Raw genomic sequence first — 20037 nt, 5'->3', positions numbered from 1 at the left:
AACCTGTGCCACCTTCTGGTTTAGAAGAGGCCGTATCCTTCTGATGTTGTGCAACATGTACAGTATCTGCAAGATCGAGCTGTTGCAGCAATGTTGGCAGTGAGGGAGAGATGGTCATCAAGTGTCACACCCAGGTTCCTTGCGGTATGAGAAGGAGCTACCACAGAGTTGTTGAGGGTGATGGTCAGATCTGTGGTGGGAGAAAAAGAAACTCGGTCTTGTCGAGATTGAGTTTCAGGTGATGGTCAGACGTCCACTGAGAGATGTCGGTCAGACAAGCGGAGATCCGTTCTGCTACATGTGTGTCAGAGCTGGGAAAAGAGAGAATGAGTTGGGTGTCATCGGCGTAGCTGTGATAGGAAAAACCATGAGAGAGAATAACAGAACTTAGAGAGTTGGTGTATGGAGAGAAGAGGAGAGGGCCCAAGACAGAACCCTGAGGGACCCCAGTAGCTAGAGGACAGGGTTACAACACAGATTCTCTCCAGGTTACTCTGTAAGTTCGGTTTTGAAGATAGGATGAGAGTAGGGTAAGTGCAGAGCCTGAGACACCTAGTTCTTGAAGGGAGGAAATAAGGATCTGGTGGTTAATTGTGTCAAACGCTGCAGAAAGGTCCAAGAGGATGAGCACAGAGGAGAGAGAGGCAGCCCTGGCAGTGTGGAGTTGTTCAGCGACAGCAAAACGTGCAGATTCGGTCGAGTGACCTGCTTTAAAACCAGACTGAAGAGGATCAAGAAGGTTGTTCCGGTGAAGGTAGGAGGAGAGTTGATTAAAGATAGCACACTCCAGAGTTTTGGAGAGAAAAGGAAGAAGAGAGACAGGTCTGTAGTTATTTACTTCAGACGGGTCAAGGGTGGGTTTTGTAAGGTGGGGGGTCACTCTGGCCTCTTTAAGAGAGTCCGGAAAGCAACCAGATGATAGAGCTGTGTTAATGAGATGGGTGAGGAAAGGAATTTTTTATTTATTTATTTTTAAAAATAAGACCACATAAAACATGTACAGTGTCACAGCAGCAAAGAGATTTTGCTTTTGATTTATTCATATGTTACTATATATGTATTCGTATATTCAATGGAATTGAATATACAGTATATATAAATTAGTGGTGGGACTAAAAAATAATAATAAGGGGCTTTGTAATTAAATAATTAATCACATATCAATATTTGACATAAGAAGCAAGGTAGATGAATAAACAAATAAAAATTCTTGTTTTTCCAGTGTCTAGAAAACATGTCTGTGTGTCTTTTAATTATAATATCTTTTAATAAAAGTTCAATTCAATTCCATTTTATTTGTTAAAATTTTTTATTTTATACATTATCTCAAGGCACTGTACATAGACAACATCAAAGAGAGCAGAGAACCCCAAAAGTTCACACAATGAGCAAACACTAGGCATCAGTGGAGAGAAAAAACTCCCTCTTAACAGAAGAAGAAATCTCTGACAGAACCAGGCTCAGAGTTGTGCGGTCATCTGCCTCGACCGGTTGGGGTGAAAGGAAAAATGGGGGACAGTGGAGAGGTGGGGGACAGAAAATGGGGGGAGAAAAAGGACAAGAGGGAGATGAGGTTGAGACAGAAGAGAGAGAGAGGGAGACCAGCAGCAGATACACAACAACTGTATCAGGTTACAAGTTTATACAGTTACTGATAACGACTTTTTAATTATAACATAACATAATAATAATGGTAACTTTTAACTCAAACAAAGTACTTTCAAGTACATTCCTGTGAGTTTGTCAGATCTCTGACATCTGGTCGAGTGTGCGTTATCAGAGATTTGAATTTCCTTGATGAAAATTCACAATACAAACATGCTCTTATCTACACTTCCATGGAATGAAAGTGAAACTTTCCATTCCCTTATCAGGCTCAGGCAATGGTGAACTCTCAAAGCAGAATCCAGACAGTTGAGGGTCTTTATTTGATCAGGTGTCAGTACACAGAGATCAGTCCAAAACAGGCAACAGTATCCAAATCAGCAGGCAAAAGAGAAGTACAATCACGGTCTAAGCACAGTCAAAAGGGAATCCTAAAATAACGCTGGAAAATCTCACACAAGGGCAAAGACAATCTGGCACAGAGACTAAATACTCTGTGTCAATGAGAAACAGGTGCAACACATTAGGGCGGGGCCAGTAATCACACAGGAGAGAAACTTGACAGGAAGTGGATCTGAAATGAGACAAGACATGAGAATCAAAATAAAACAGGAACCAATGAATGAATAGAAAAAAAAAAAACATAACTTAAAGACAGAACGGGACATGACATCACTGGGCCAAGCAACGCAGTCTCATCTGTGTCCTCCATCACATTCACCTGCAACTGTTTGACCCTGCAGAGTTTTGTTGTCTAACATCATTCAATGCACCTGGTGCATCTGTGTGATAAGAACTGAAAGGAACTATTCACTGATAAACGTTCCGTGTTTGTTTTGTAATTATTTCATTTAAATGAATGCACTAAAGTCCCAGCTGTAATATATATACATTTAAAATCATGAAATGAGCGTTAAATTGCACATGGATGAGTAACATGTGACAGGTTATAACAATACCACTACTTACCAAAAGACATTTGTGGGACAGTGTTGATGATGTCTGCATCAGTGATAGCCAAGCTCTTTTTGCATTGCCTGGTTTTGCAGACTGCCAAGCTCTCATTTATACAGGCCACCATCATCATCATCCTCCTCTCTCACACAACCGGGTCGAGGTGTCTGTTGAGATGCCATGTGTAACATTTGTTTTATATATTTATATATACAGTTGTAGGCTGAGATTCAGACTTTTATACGTACATTAGTCAAGGGCCTTGCTTTGTGGAGGCTGCCATGGTTGTGATGCCATATTTTTAAAGGGGTTTGAATGGATAAACAAGCCTGTGCAAGCCTTTCAATCAGCTCCACTCCACACCAACCACACATAGTACATGATTAAGAGAGAGAATGCAGAGAGGTCAAGGTAACTTTATTTATACCCAAAGATAGATTTGGCTAACAGAAAAAGTGAGTTGGCTTCATCCACACACACATACAACAATTAGTACATGATGATAAAGTGACAACAGTTCAAAGTAAAGTGTTTCATACTAAAGACGGAGATCAGAGCAGTGAGAAATAAAGGATACAATACAATACAGGATAAAACACATCAAAGCAAGATAAAAGCAAGATTACAATAGTTTAGATAGACAATTGCTGGGTTTTGTTAGTCACTCTATGGCTGCAGGAACAGAGCTATCCTTTGTATCTGCAGCCTGATGGGAGAGGCTTAAGTTTGCCATCTTTCAAAATGGAACCAGCCATCCTCTGTAACTGACTGGTATTTAGGGATTCTGGGTCAAGCTGTTGCTCACCAATCAGCCTACTAGATCCCTTCACAATCTAAGATTTTGTTTTTTAGGGAACGGTTGCTGAGGACACCAAATCATAAAATAGATTCAATAAAAGAACGATAAAAGAGGATCAATAGTGCTCTATAAATGTAGAAAGAGGACACTTTTCTTAGACAGCATAGACGCTGAAGAGATAAGAGAGAGAAGAGAGAAGAGATGACCAACCAGGCGGAGGATAAGGAGGACACAGACATAAATGGTCATTATCATTATTAAAATCATTATGAAACTGTAGTCAGACACATTCACCTGCCATAGTTTACAGAATAAACAGCACAGAGTAAGGCAACGTCCAGAAAAACAGATTGTCCATAACAGGTTGGTGGTGTTTTTGGCTATCACTCCTCATCACACTAAAACCTGTGTGTAAAACCTATAGGGAAAGAAAACTGGGAAGCAAGAAACTGTTCATATCACAAACTACAGCCTGCTTCACCCATGTAGGGCATGATTGTTCAGTTCCATATGGAAATAACTTTGCACACAGCCAATGTTATTTGATCTGTATTCCCTGTCAGAATCGATTCCCCTCCAGCCTCATGCCCTCAAACAGCAAAGAGAGCATAAGTTCACAAAAATGTTCATTCTCAGGCTGCTGTGAGGTACAGTGGAATAAAGAAGAGTCTGATTTAACAGGAACAACACAACAACAATCTTTTCTGTTTTTAGCTTGTCTGTCAAATACTGTGATCATTAGCATTGGATTTGAGTGATGTGACTGAAATTTTCAGAGGTCATACATGTGCTGTTTGTGAGTTTAACACACTTGAATAAACTTGCTGTCATAAAGCTTTTTTACAGCAGATATTTGTTGACATATTAGTAGGACAAAAACAGGTTGTGGATGAAAGTAGAAAGAGAACCCAGAGAAAACCCACACACACGCAGGGAGAACATGCAGACGGAAGGCCCTCGTTCCTTGTGTCGCAAACCTGGGTCTTCTTGCTGCAAAGGCAAAGTGCTAACCACTACTCCCACCGTGTGGGTCCAATGAAGTAACATGACCAATACAAATGCAGTGTTGATTTTACACGTTCTATTGTGTCACATGTCTAAATGTGTCCGGTGTGCAAAGGCCTTAAGAGTCGGTCACACTTTAATCTGTAGAAGCAGTTTTTCCATACATATTTAATGGTGGCCCAGTTTTCTAACTGTCGGGAACATAGTTACTGCAGCAGACATTGTCGTGCTGCAGAGAGTGATGAAAAACGTACAGAGACACAAGTAAAGCCATTTCACACTAACTTTAAGTTGCTCTTTATGTTGTGAGTAATGCACAGTTGTCTGTAATGTTTATATTCTCATGAATGAACTCTACACAGACCTAAAATTGTTGAACTGATGCATTCTTATTAACTACAGCTAACATCAGCATTCCTGTTCCACAGATTATTTGAACTTCAAAATCAAATGAAAGTTACATGATGAAAACATCAGAACAATCAGAATTCTGATTGATGACTCATGAAGCTTATAGGATCAGAAAGAAGTGGACTTAGGAAAAGCTAATTCACTTGACTTCCTGAATTGATTGCAATTTTCCACGACCGAATGTTCACATCCGAGCAGCAGCTGCATCTACAAGAAATATTATATTTTCCTAAAGGAATAAACCAACCTAATTCAGTGAACACCACCCTCACCTCAGCAGAAACGATCGAAGGCATGCGGGAGTAAGAAACTACGAAGTGGTTTCTACAGTGAGTCAGCAGCTAGTAAACAAAGAGCAGAGCAGTGGCACTTTGAACAAAACCCCAACTTTGTAATGAAATGTCATGTTTCTATTACTCATTCCTGTTCTGTGATGTGGATACTAAAACACTGCCGCAGTTATAGAGTTACAGGCATTAAAAAGTATGTCTGCTACTGTTCAGCGGGGGAAAACAAATGGGGATCATATATTTGCAGCAGTTGTGTCACAGGCCAGCATGAGTCTGCAGAGCAAGCACAACACAGAGCACAGCACAGCCACAGACACTGCCATCATATTTCTTGGTTATCTTAACACAAAGCTGATAACATTCATTTTTCAAGCCTCTTTGTTTATGGAGTTGTTTCCAAAAAGCCTCTAAATTAAACTTTGTGCCAGCGTTACAGCTCTGAAATACAAATAATGTACTCATCACTCACACATTAAACTAATGCATCGCGTAGCATTATGTCTACCCTCTCTGTTTAACTATGTAGATTGCAATGAAGGCAGCACTTAAATTGCATGATGCAAAACAAACCTGACAATGCATGCAGATAGGTAATAAGATCAGCCAGCTTATGAACTGAATTGAATTACGAGATGGCACATTACGGTTGATTGTAAAAGTAAATGTTCTGGGTTTGCATCTGTACAATGCAGATATTAATGCTTTTTTTAAACCCATGCCTGTCACTACTTTTTAGTACGTTCTTGAATTACACTTCAGTGTTCTTAAACAACTCCTCATTCTCATTTCTTGTCATAATGGACACAAACTTGGTCCATTGTGTGAAATGACGTGCTGTCTCGGTACCTTTTTACACCCGCGACGATCAATAAGTGCAGTCATTTGTCCTTGAGTGCTTTGTGAGCTATATTTCTGTCATTACTTCAGAAGAAAACGTTTTCACAAGATCTCTCATCTTGTGAAGAAGCCCTCATGCCAAGCCCCATTTAATACTTTTCTGACTGAACACAGGAGCTGCTGTTCTGCTGCAGCCTCACTTTGTGTTTAAGAAAATCCAAAGGATTTTAAACACTGACACATTGAAATTACTGACAGAGGCAGCAATGAATCAACATCTACTGTGTGCCATTATGTAAAATCTTACTTTTTCTGGATGGATTTGTTGGAGGGAATGAGTGGACTACAAAGTGACTTCATGTTTCCAGTGAGACTGAGCATCACGTTCTGAAGCCCCACACACAACCATACTTCAAAAAACTCTCTCTGTGACTGATGAGCTCACATATTAGAAATGACTGAAACTCCAACAAAGTCCAAGCTTTAAAAAGTTACTTTCCTGTACTGAATATTTGACTGTTGCTTAATTCAGACAGTTTGTCAGTGTGAGGAGCCTCTGCTCTGTCTCACCGACGCTGTGCTGTCTCCTTCCATCACTCATTCACAGTTGAACTGAACCATAAATAAAACCCAAAAATAAAGCAGGTGTGTTTTAGTAGTAGTAAACATTCAATTGTTATTAAAGGTGTCTTTCAACTTAAAGGTTGTGGGTTTGATTCCCATCTCTTCTAGTCTACATGCTGATGTGTCCTTGCGCAAGACATTTAACCCCATGTTGCTTCTGACAGCTGTGTGAATGAGTGAATGGCAAAACTGTACTGTAAAGCAGCTTTGAGTGGTCATTAAGAGAAAATACAATATAAATACAAACTATTGACCATTTACAGGCAGCTCAAATATTTAAAGACAAATAGAGAAGTGAAACTATATAATATAATATAATACAGCCACATGCACTGTATACATATGTAATGATGACATCTAATACAAAATGCTGCTTAATGTGAACACATCAATTCTTGATTTTTAATGCTTGTCTTTAAGTATTGAACAATCTGCCTTTGGCCAATATTTGAGAACTGCTTAACCATGATTCTGATCATTGCCTGAGAAACTCAAGCAGAGCCTCACTGACTGTTCTAAAATCTAAAATGACCATGCTGATTGGGCAGCTCAGCTGTGGTACAGCGGCCGATCGATGTTAAATCATTTCATAAACAAGCCGTTGTTAAGTGCACACGAAGGCATAAAAACAACAAAACACGCAAACACAAAAGATTTGCCTTCACCGTGCTCACCCTGTCATGACTGACAACCCCCAACCAGTGAACTGGGGACAGCACTAATCTATTGCTACGTGAGAGTGACACATCCATCACCCATGTGCCAATCCCAAGTTCGCACCAATCAACAAATCAATGAGTGTTAAATCAACACTGAGGTCTCACTTTACTCTGAAGCAAAACGTACATGTGAAAAACACTTTTTTCTGTATAATTCTTTCAATTTCTGGAGAGATTTTGGAGAATTAACCATGCACACAGTGTTTAGTCAGTAGGTCATAGTTGGCACGAAGTCAGGTACAAACTTTCAAACAATTTCAGAGAACACCATCGACAAAGACCATTTTCTTCATCCTTTAAAATTGATCGTCAGAGGTGATCACTATGGGGAAGTTTCATTTATATCTTCTTCTGTACATGAATCCAGAAAAGGGAGCAGCAAATTCAAAAGCTTTTTTGTCAAACTTTTGTTCTGCCTCTGTAGAATATTCTGGGAACTCATGTCGGCCATAATTGCAGCAGATGTTCTGACACAGATCACTCAGACTGCAGGGGAGGCCAACATCATGTCTGCACTCATTTAAAATTCATGCTTGTCTCCCATCACTTACATTGGAACTGCACCAACAATCATTTTTCATATGGTCAACTGACTCTCGAGAAAAGCCATTTGCAATTCAAGCCAAACTCATCAGCGTGCTGTCCTGCTTTAAACCAAACCTAATCCTCTCTGCTGTGGGTCGGCACACCTCTACACACACTGGAAGACAGATATAGGATGAGGTTAATTGGGAGCAGGTGTGCATCATTGGCCAGCAGCCCTTCTCCTGGCTCTGTCTGCCAAATGAGCCATCCAGATGTCACCTGCAACATGGTGCTGCGGACTGGCTCCAACACCACATGCTCACTGAATGCTCCTGTCACTCGTGTGGACACCTGGCTGCACTTAGAGCCTAAACATATTGAGAAGTAGCGCCATACAGATGATAGTAATTCAAACAGGTCAATGTAGTAGTAGTTCTCTACAAGTGACAAGTTGTTCAAGATGGCTTCTTGTCAGGTTTGGTCACTTTTGTCACATGCTTTAAACTTACTGACACACTGACAATGTCTTCCAAAATCTCCTGTTATCCCAATAAGGTTTGACAAATGGCCCCGCCCACCAGGAGTGTGGCTTTTTCTTTCCACTGTCACAAAGCGTCTCATTGTGGGAACTGAATACAATATGAATTATTCAATTAAACATGTTTGTGCCATCCATTTAACATCTTTTAAAACATGGGGAGCAATGTTTTACTAACACAGCTGAACCCCTGTAGTTTGCCCTTAATCACTTTTTAAATAACGTTTTATTTTAAGTATTGAAATATTCTTTGTCCTGATAACCATCAGTGGATACCAGGTATCTGTAGCTGTCTCTCATAGGACCTGTGTGTGTGTGTGTGTGTGTGTGTGATCTGTGTGTTTTAAGGTCGAAGCTTTGATGCAAAAGCAAACACGATGAGATTCATGGATTGCATTAGTTGCAGCATAGCCTACTTTAGTTTTACAGTGTCCTACTATGCTGGAAATGATTTTCCTTTTACTTTGAGGTAATGGCTACCTTAACATGAAGAGTATTTGAAAAATTAACTCAAAAAGAATTACAGACTTAAGCTTGAAGGTTCAAGTACACTCTATTAGAAGTACTAATTAAATATCCAAGAAGCCTTGAAAAGCAGTTCTGACAATTTTATGTAACCTTCCAATAGTTACATAAAAGTCATCATGATTCGATTTACTATCCATGCAGAGCAACTTCCCTTTTATAATTTAACATTTTTCTGTCACTTTCATGAGAGCAGGAGTATTTAATGATGAAAACTATGTCAATGCCAATGAAGACACAGGTCATGGCATGACTTAAAAAAAGAGACTTTCCTCCCCTTTTACCGACAATGATCTGTAGACTGGTTTATTGGAATTGGAGTTGGCTCAGATTTGTGTGCTCCCGTATGCCTCAGATCCCTCCACTGTTACTGAAGCAGTGAATAGAAAACATCCACAGAGTTGTTGAGGTGTAGGAATGGCTGTGTGCTGATATCAATAAAGACCCTAACCCTAACTCCAACAGAAACCCCACATAATTTGAATTAGAAGCTTAAGAAAAGCATAAAAAGCAAAATAAACTTGTATCAAGCTATGTAACTTATATTTATCCCCTTCAAGAGAGAATGTTTGAAAATGTCTATGATGAATTGCCATCATTTTTCTCCACCTCAAGTTTTCGAGAGGAAGGCAGACAACCAGCCCTTTAGAGATTACAGATACAGACACTTTCCCCCAAAGCTGTGTAAATAAAGTCTTGAACCAGATTCCTTTCAGTTTCATTAAATTCCCTGTAAAGTGACTTTGTCACCCCCAATTTACCAAATTAGACTGATTAAAAAATCATGTAACATTCAGCAAAGCATTCTCTGCTCTGAGATACCAGGTGTACTATAAATGTCCACTGCAGGGGCTGAACACACACCTGCTGGTTTATACACTTGAGTGGGGACCAAAGTCTGCAAATGGCAAACACTGCTGTTTGTTTGTGTTTATACAGAATACACATTAGCTTCCTGTTCAATAAACATTTAGAGAAGTGACCTTCACCTGCTTTGGTCTCACTTTCAGAGTGTATGTGAGTCAGAGTTCTGACACACACACAGAAGTTTCCTTTAGTGGGGACCTAGGTCTGTAAATGTCACTGTTTGTCAGTGTTTGTACAGAATTTAAAATGTAAACAACAAATCTGGACAGAAGTGACATTTTCACCATTTTGTCCACAAACACAGTCCTGCTCTCTGTCTTCCTCTTTCTCTATCAGTGGTACTGTCACTATATATACATTTATATATTATTATTATTATTGTTATCGTTATGTATGTGTAGAAGAGAAACTCTACATTTGCTTTTGAGTAAAACTTTAATTCGGAAATACTGGGTTGTGTGTCCAGCATCATTAACCACAAAATAAACACAAAATAAGACTCATGAATCCTATTCCCTCCAAGTATAAATGACTCTGGTATTCTTGCCTTGTTTAACCAAATTCATGTCCATAGCAGTTTTTGGACAGCAATGTCTGGTAAATTCATTTAGTGTGCCGAGAAATGGCCACACTGTCCAATCTGACTGACACGAGGGAAATGAACACTCACCACCACTGGCAGCCTCACATATTCTTTGAACCGTTTTGAGGTCATTGTTCTGGTTCTGTTATAACTGGATGAATTCCCAACACTAAGCCATAAAATGTCCGTCTTTATTTCACTCAGGCAGGAGGAGGAGGATCACCAGAGTCCAAGTTTGTGAATTGTATACACAGCTCACACACACTTGAATTCTAACAGCATCTCAGGAACAGGAAGTCAGGTTCCTCTCTACAGTAACTCATCACTTTCCTTCGACTGTTACTCTGGAACCAAGTTATTTGATGTATGAATGATTGATGGTTATAATTAAATGGAGACAGTTTCATGGAGAGCTCTTTGGAGGCTGCATATCATGATGACCCTGTACTTTACACTCACAAAATGTTCTTTTCTTTTGTAAGTTAGATCAAGGGACATAATTGATGAAAAGTCCATCATGGTATCAGAGGGAGTGCAGTTTTGAAGTCTCGTGGAAACAGACAGTGGATCATAGTGCTGTGGGATGGTGTGATATTGTATCATGCAATGTAACAACAAATGTCTCTTTATTTTCTGAAATAATTAACATATAAAAACTACTCTGTGTGTTATTTTTTGTCCTGCTTGGTTAGGGTACTCCAGTGTGACACTCCCTGTTTGCGACACTGGAAGTTACTCACTTCGGTTTAATAATGAAAAGACATTAACATGTAAGGCCTACAGTGATTATTATAACTGAATTGTAGTCAAAAACAAATGATGCCTTACACATACAATGAACTACAACTTAATATGCATTTTTGAAAACATGTCTTCGACTTTGCACAACACCAAAAAAGAAAAGAAAGAAAAAAAACATCATTAAGTTCATTCATGTGCAGCGTGTTTGCACAAAATTCATTTCACACATCAATAATCTCCTACTGGTTGTGCCATGCACTTCCTTGGGTAATTAAGTATTTTGATCAGACTTTATCCACTTTTAATTATTGGCTTTTTATTGTCTATGATTTTCAATAACATATCACTACACTGCAGAAGAAGTAAGTTATTAACAGACACTACACAGATAATAAGTTAAAAAGCCAATCTAACATCACCACAATTAAACAAGTTCTGTAGTAGGACCAAATGGACAGCACGGATGTTTGGAGTGAAATTCAGTGTCAGTCTCTTGCTTGTATATAATATACATATATAATATGTACAGCTCAGAGGAGAGCTGGCCTGTTATCGATCGCAGAAGACTGAATATGTGAATATCTTTACAACATTATAGCTCAGTGAGTAAAAAAATAACCTTTGATCAAACTAATGAACAGGACATGTCAGCTTCCATTAAACTGAGTTCCTGAGAAAGAAACTGAAGCTTTGTTGAAGTTTCTCAGTAATTCAGATAAACAGATACACATGTTTTAGAAAAAAAACACCTCGCTAATTCAAGCTTAAATGCAGTAAATGAGGGAAATGTTAATGTTGTGTGACATTACAATGTTGTTTAGCTTGCCAATATACAGTCCTAGTGATATAGGCCCCATCAAAACACCGTCCAAAACAACTCTAAATGCATTATTATGCCAGGCCTGTACATGGTGCTGTATTTGAACAAGTATACATTACAATGTAGACAATCACAGAAACAGACAAAATGAACCATAACTGAAAATATTGGTACTTTCTCATACTGCTGATTAAACTGCAGGGTCTTTTCTTTGGTGAGAGGAAACAAGGTAAAATTGATGCAAAAAAATATCAAAGAGGCCAAAAATACTGTATGTAAACATGTGCTATGATTCTATCTCTATACAAACAGCAGCAGCAACAGGGACCAAACAGTGAGAGGGTAACAGAAAAGCTGCCAAACACACTGACCTTCATGTTTATACATCATAAAACACCATGCATTTGTTTTTAAGTGAGAAACACAGGAAATAAATACTTTTTTGAGGAGAGCGGATTTCTGCATCTACACACACACAGTTAGTTGAAGTCGGGTTGAAGGTCATTTCCTTCTGTGATTTGTAATCTGCAGTCCAGACTTAGCATCTTAGAATGTGGTGTTTTTAGACATGTTTTGAGCAAACAATGCTGTGATGTTTAATGGTTTGTATTTATATTATTATCATTATATAATCTTGATGATCACTCAAAGATCCTTTACACTACAGTTTTGCCTTGCATCGATGTGTAGCACATTTCCTATCACTCATCTTTCAAACCCATTGACACGCTGCCGTCACGAGCAGCGTGGTGTTAAGTGTATGAACCCACAACCTTTGAGTTGAAAGATGACGCGCTCTACCACTAAGTAAAGTTAGTTTTTATTAATCCCCTTAGGGAAAGTATTCCTCTGCATTTTGACCCATCCTAGAATTAGGAGCAGTGGGCTGCCACACTGAGTGGCGCCCGGGGAGCATTGGGGGTTGGGTACCTTGCTCAGGGGTACCCCAGTCCTTTTTGGCCGGGTGGGGATTTGAACCGGCGACCCTCCGGTTACAAGTCAAGTTCCCGTTCCCCTTGGCCACAGGCTGCCCAAGCTAAGCTACCATTGCCATTTGCTGATTTAAACTCATTCTATTGGCACATGGCACTTCTTTTCTGTTTCATGTAATTAAAACCAAAATTTGCATGCTTCCATTTCAACCGTTCATCTGAGCTAGAATCACAGGTACAGTATTTAATAAGCTAAAAGGTGCACAAAGCCGAGCCACCCACCTATCATTTCTGGTTTTAAGGATACAAAACATAACATGTTTTATTTTGCATGATACAAATGCAGAGGCAAATGAACACCTGCCACACTTTAAATGAAGCTGCAGCCTCCACACAGGCTCTGACCCAGCAGCAGCTGCCACTTTCCAATTAGCATGATTAAACACAGTGATCAATGAGCTTTTGAAAAGATCAACATTCAGACAAAGTGTGATGAAAAGCCAAGGCTTAAATAACACTGCAGATGCTTGAAGATAGTTTTTCTACTTGAATGAGTGTTTATGTGGTGGAGTGCGTGTGAGCCTGTCTTTAAAATCAGAACACAGCTAGAACAGGGTCACACTTCCTGTTGACTTACATAGAATTCTCAGGAAATCAATGGTGCCATAATGTGATGAATGAGAGTGTGGGCACATTCTCCCCCTCACCTGTTCATTCACCTCCTTTATTTTGCATTTGTTAAATAACTCAAAAAAGTAAAGTAAGGCTTTGGTTTGACTAGCAAACAACAAGCATGTTTGAACTAGATTAATTAATCATGGTTGACAGAAAATCCAGGTGAATTAATTTCATTCATTTCAATCCAGTCTGAATGAACATCATCAAATGTTCAGCTATTGTGCCTGCTCCACATCTTTTCTAAAGATGAGGAAGAAGTGGAAGTTTTTCATAAACATGACGACGTCACGTCAGGCAGAATAATTTACCAACCTTGATTTTGCATGAGTAATTCATAAATATGGGATGTTTCTCTTGACTGTCTTGAACTACCCAGACTGCATCGCCTTTACATTTTACATTTGTCTTTTAATCTGCGCCACGTGTTTGTCTCTCAAAATTGCTTTTGTTTCGCTCTTGTGAAAGAAATACTGGAGTCATCAGTGTTCATTAAATCAAATCTTTACTTCATGCATAAAGGAGAGACCCTGTCACCAAGAAGGTCTAAATGTTCTCTCACATTTCTCAAGAAAGCTTTACCATTTATACAGAAACATCAAAGTAAAACAAGAACAGACACCATACCTATACCTACGACCCCATTAGATGTTATCTAAAGTTTACGACAACTAACAGATGCCATTATGTGCAACCCTTACGTTGACCCTTCCTTATCATACAATTTCCCCAGCCTTCATTCACAGCTTGACTGTTAGTAGATAGTTATCTTTATCACTACAGGAAAGAGAAAGAAGACTGGTTATTTACCACACTCTTCATGTAAAACTGTGGTGAGGAAAAATATACCTGCAACTGTGTTTAGCTCTTGTATCGCTCAGCAACATTTCCGCACTGCACATTGGACGATTACAAGCCTTTGTTGATTTCACACTGGGAAATTTCACCAGTTCCATGAACTGAGAACTAATAAACAAACAGACAGATGTGCGATTAACTCTTGGAACATGGAACATTTTTCCATTACTATGTTATAACATACAGTTTATACAGAGGCTTTAAGAATGTGCAGTATAAAGTGTCTCATATCTTTCTTTTTTTTTCCAGCATGACGTCGAGACAATCTGATGAAAAAAATAAAAATAATTCACCAACTATTTAAACATACCTGAGCAAAAAAGTTGGTGATTTTTTTACCATTTTTTTGACCTGGTTGGTTATATTTATATGAGAGTGTACATCACCTCCAACATCTACATCACCTCCATCACCTCCATCACCTACATCACCTCCATCACATCCATCACCTACATCACCTTCATCACCTTCATCACATCCATCACCTACATCACCTTCATCACATCCATCACCATCACCTTCATCACCTCCATCACCTCATGAACACATTTAGTAAGGGGGTGGGACATTTGTTTATTTTCTGCAGTTCTGACTCCTGACTGGATGAATACTTGTGTGATACTGGATTTATTTACTATTTTGTCTGAGCCTTGGAACTGAGAAACTCATCTCTCTGAGGAAAACAGTCTGATGAATTCCTGAGGACAAAACAAACAAAAAGTAAAACACCCCACCTCCTCAGGGCAGAAATCCAGTCCACATTTAGTCCTTTCCTTTCTTGTCCAAATGACATGCTTTTAAAGCAACATCAGTGCCTAAACCTACACAAATCATCACTTTGGGGGGATTTAAGGCTCCAGTGCAGAAACCTCTATTGCCCACTGTGCATTTCTGAGTAATTACCAAGTCACTCTGCAGTCTCTAAGACCCTGTGGTCTGTGACCTAGTTTGCTCCCTCCTGTGCTTTCACACACACAGACAGAGTGAGAGAGAGAAGATAAATGAGCAATGCATACTTCTGATGTGTGTTTCTACAATTCTTTGGTACATTATCTGTTCTAAATCTGGGAAACTTTGTTTCTGTGTGGTGAAGGAAACAGCTTTGGTTATTAGCAACTGTCCAGGCAGAGCTTGATTGTTGTTGGCAGAGCACTCATTTTCACACATGCAAAACTGTGATTGTTTAATATAGGATTGCAAAGTCCTACTGAATATCCAGGTCTATTTTCAGCAGTAGAATCCACTTCTGAAACTTTTCTTGAGCTTTTCTACTCTACTGTGGATCTTCTGCCTCACCTGCTTAGTCATGACTTAAAAGTGTAACTTAAAAGAGAAGCACCTGCGATGGTGCTGGTAGGCGGACTGCAAGACATATACTGTATATTCAAGAATTGATTGGAAAGAATATAAAGAACAAAAACTAAATGGGTAAAACAGAAATATTTCTATTTGAAAAAGGCATTTTAAAAATAAAATGATCTGCAACCAGATGAGCGTTTCACCTCTTTATTGGACATAATCTATATCCAGGTATGCCATGTGACAGGTATATCAAATGACCAACTGGTACACTGAGCATGTAATAACTGGTGTAAACAGGAAGCAGAGTTTTCTCTTTGCTGTTGTTTACTCATCTTGGGGCATCCTGGATGTTTGTGCTGTGTCTGATGCTGCATCGTTGATCTGCTGCCTCTCCCGTAGCTCTATTCATACAGGGAGCGTGTCTGCTGCAGACCTGCTGCTGTGTTTTGCATAGTTTGTCTTTGAAAATTACCATAAATAATACATTCTAATACTCTGTCTGTAATTAACTACACTTCAGTATGAATCCTAAATCTGTCAGCAAATATTTCAATATAAAAGACTTGAAATGGTTTTTACTTTGAAATGGAAAAACAGTAGGTGTTGTGATTGTGACATGTTTGAGAGATATGAACATTTAACTTGTAGAAAGATGGAAGATAATGTTGCCTATTTTGCCATGATGTGTGTGGTTTACAAAAAATATCACCAAGCAGTTTCTTCTCAAGTAGAGCAGTGTAGCTCATGTGAGCAGTGTGGTCCAGAGTGTAGCATGACTGCATCTCAATCTCCGGTGAGTGTCTAATGAATTTCACCTGGGAGAGCTCCATGGAAGCAACAGCTGAATCAAAAGACAGCTCCTCTTTGGTTGCCACCATGTTGGATGTATACAAAAGTGGCCACATTGTTTATCTGTCATCATCACATTAAGCATGTTTCTAGCACGCCAGGGGAAAAAAACCTGTTTGTTATTGGTTAGTTGTATTAGGAGATTCTGACAGTAACCAAAACAGTGCACATGTCTGCAGAGCACAACCAAATCGCAGGAAGTCTCGGCTGAGTTCACCTGAGCTAAAAAACTTGACTACAGACAAACAATCATGAAAAGTCAGAGACAAGAACAAGCTGTAATTGAAACTAAAAGTAAATGTTAAAGGAGATTTTCATGCAAATCAGATCATCCAGTGTCCATCAGGTTCCAGTGGACATGCGCAAACAGGAAGATGATTCTCTCCTCTGTATGTTTGTTTAGTTAAGAGAGAACACCAAAGAAAAACAACAATGGTGAAAAGAAAGACTACGTTTTTTTTTATTAGACTGACAATGAGGTGAAAGTGAGTGAGCGGTTTCACCATGTAAAACACAGGCAGGTGTATCCTGAGCAGAATTGACGTTGTTTTTAAAATAATACTCAGTAATGTGGATGTAGCATCAGGTCCAGTCGACAAAGTATCCAGAAGATGTCAAGTTTCCAAACCTGTCATGACACAAAGATGCTGTATGAGATTTCCTATAAAAAATAGTTTGTTCTCATACAGAAAGAGTAATGGCTTGTGAAGTGTTTAAGTAGGACACTGAGGACAGGACCAGCAGGGAAATGTGCTGCTTCATATTCTATGCTTCCTTCACTAAATCATCCAGCCACTGCTCACATTTTTCACCACAGCAGTCTTCTTTGTTATGGCGTCAGTGGGCCTGGTGACAGAAGCAATTACATTAAGAGACCCCAGAATTGTGGGAGCACAAACTAAGATGATCTTGCATCCTTGACCTTTCCCGGTACTTTGAAAGACTATTAACCTGCACATGCAGAGATGGGAGTGCGCAATGCATTGTTGCACCCAAGACTATGGAATGCCAAAATGGTTACAATGCAGCTTTTCATAGTGTCAACAACCAGCACTGGGCTTTACAGAGCATGTGTTTTTTTTCCTTTCCTGGACAAGCAGAGGAAATGTGAACAAGCCAGAGGAGGTGGTGGTGGATGAATTGTTTAAGGACTCATTTTCATCCAGAGACTGATCCAGAGCTCAAATGTGAAGTCACAAATTAAAACTGCACTAGGTAGGATTGTCAGGTTTCACTGTTCTGTGTCCTGAGCTCCTCTCATCGGATGATCACATACACACTTGCAATAATGCCAAAAAAACTGTAGTTTCTGAACCATAAACCAAGTATAAAACATGAACATAGTCTACAGCAGGAGGCAGCTGGTATTGTCCAAGAGGAACCTGGTTGCAGGTAAAATCTCCAAATCTCTGGTCTCAAAAACTCACTTAGCACCAGTCAAATCTTGAGTCTTCACAATTTGAGTTAGTTTTGCAGCCAGAAGACTATGTTCATATTTATCTTGTCTATGTTCTGAACTTGATCTGATTGTACATGGTGTTTATCTGGGTTTGGAGAAACAAGTCCCCAGTCAGAGATAATATGGTTAGGCATTTAAAGCTGCTCTCACCTCACCTATGAGTCCCATACCATCTTAACAGCCAATAATGATTGGTGGTCAAGCTAGCTGGTCAACGACACTGTTCTGAGAGTGTAAAGCTTGGCACTCTCTGCCCTGACGGTCAGCCCATGGGCAGTTGATGACAGCGTTTCTCAGGCTGGTGTGTAAGCCATTGTTTAAAGCATCAAGCAGAAGATACTACTATGATATGAAGTCGCTGTGCTATGACCTAAATATACATCAGTAGTTGATGAATAGTTCTTTCAGTTTGCCCTCTTCAATGATGAATACAGCGCACAGCTAGTAAAGAAGTCTTCTCTTATTTACTGTAGTTGCAGAAAATCTATGTCGGTTGTTTGTCGGCTGTTTTTAATGCACTGTGTGCCCACACCAGATATGTAACTGCACCTTTGGGTCATAATTTAATGTTTTTTTTTAATTAGACAGCAGATGGCCTTGATGCCATGTAGGAGGAGTAGAACGTGTATCAGAGGATGAGTGTGAAAACGGTGGTACTTCTTATAATCATATATCTTATAATATATCATCATATCACTTTGACTGCCAATCACTAAATCTCTCTCAATTTTCACCTCTGTTAACTCTGACATTGACAAAGAGTTCACTTGCAAATGGAAGCTATTATCACTGTGACATTAAACAACTTTAATAAGCATAGTTTTCTGATGTTTTTTATAGATTTTAAATGTGTTACAGACATGTGAATTAGATGCCAATAATAATAATGTGTCCTTTTCTGTTAAAAACTGTTGACAGTATAAAGGCACATAATTAAGTTTGGAATTACTTGTTTTGTAATACAAATGTGCTAGTGTTTCTTTTATGTGTTTGCTAGTTCCACAGCACATTGTTTCTTTTGAAAAAAGAGACTAATACAGGTATTCCACGAGAAACTGTATCAGAAGACTGCAATTACTTATTTTTAATGAACATTTACTCAACCAGGAAGTCTCATTAAAATTAACGACCCAATGAAAATTGTTAAAGGCATTGAAAAACAAACAAAGGAAAGACAATCCACTTTACAGTTTTGGTTTGGTGTGATTTTGGGCTCAGTAGCAACTTGAGACAAAGCATTCACTCTCACTAAAGACATGACCACTTTATTTCTCCGTTTGACAGCATTTGGAAAGTGTGTATCTTTCAGGTAAATCCAAACAAAAAAAATGACCAAAGTCACAAAATAACACATTTGAACTTATTAATGGAGGCAGCAGTGGTTTAACAACTCCTGTGTGCCATTGTGTAAATTGCTGATTTGTGTGAAGTTTACAGGTTTTTTTTCAACGCATCCAACTGAAGCTGGTTGCAATAGATGAGAAGCTCCAGGAGGATCATTTAGCCCACAAGCCCTCCTACAGTCGGCCTGCCTGACGCTGTATGGTTTCAAGAAAAAGTCAATGAAGGTAACGTATGTAAATATTTCCATGTGACATGTTTTCTACTGTGGGCTCGCTATTCAATTTAGCAGTTGGCTAAATTACCCAACATGAACAACAACCACCGTTTATTTTCTATCATGCTGGACGAGGAATCAAAAACTAAAGACATTCCTTTCACTGGCTCAAGTAAGAGGTAGTGTCTTACTGTTAAGCTTTACCAACGTGTCACTACGGAACAACGCAGAAGAACTCTGTATGCTGACCAAGTCCAATCCAGATTATCAACAAACCAGTCCCTGTATTTATCATCATTCGTCATCATATGACGGATGCAATCCAAACACAGAAGTCCATCAGAGGTGGGCTCTGCATGGCTGTAATGCAAAAGAACCATGGTAGGACAGGCTCAAAGGCAGGGTATTCAAGGAATGCTCTGTCCAGCTAGGTGACATGTTCACCAGGCTGTTCCAGAACTTCCTGGATTCTGGCATAGTCCCCAAAGAGTGGAAGGAATCGACCAGCATTCCAATCCCAAAACAGACATGCCTTAAGAATCTGAAGGACTACAGACCAGT

The sequence above is a fragment of the Solea senegalensis genome, linkage group LG12 (assembly GCF_019176455.1).
Source record: "Solea senegalensis isolate Sse05_10M linkage group LG12, IFAPA_SoseM_1, whole genome shotgun sequence".
NCBI classification, from domain to species: domain Eukaryota; kingdom Metazoa; phylum Chordata; class Actinopteri; order Pleuronectiformes; family Soleidae; genus Solea; species Solea senegalensis.
The sequence above is the reverse complement of the archived record's forward strand: the minus strand, read 5'-3'. Positions refer to the sequence as shown.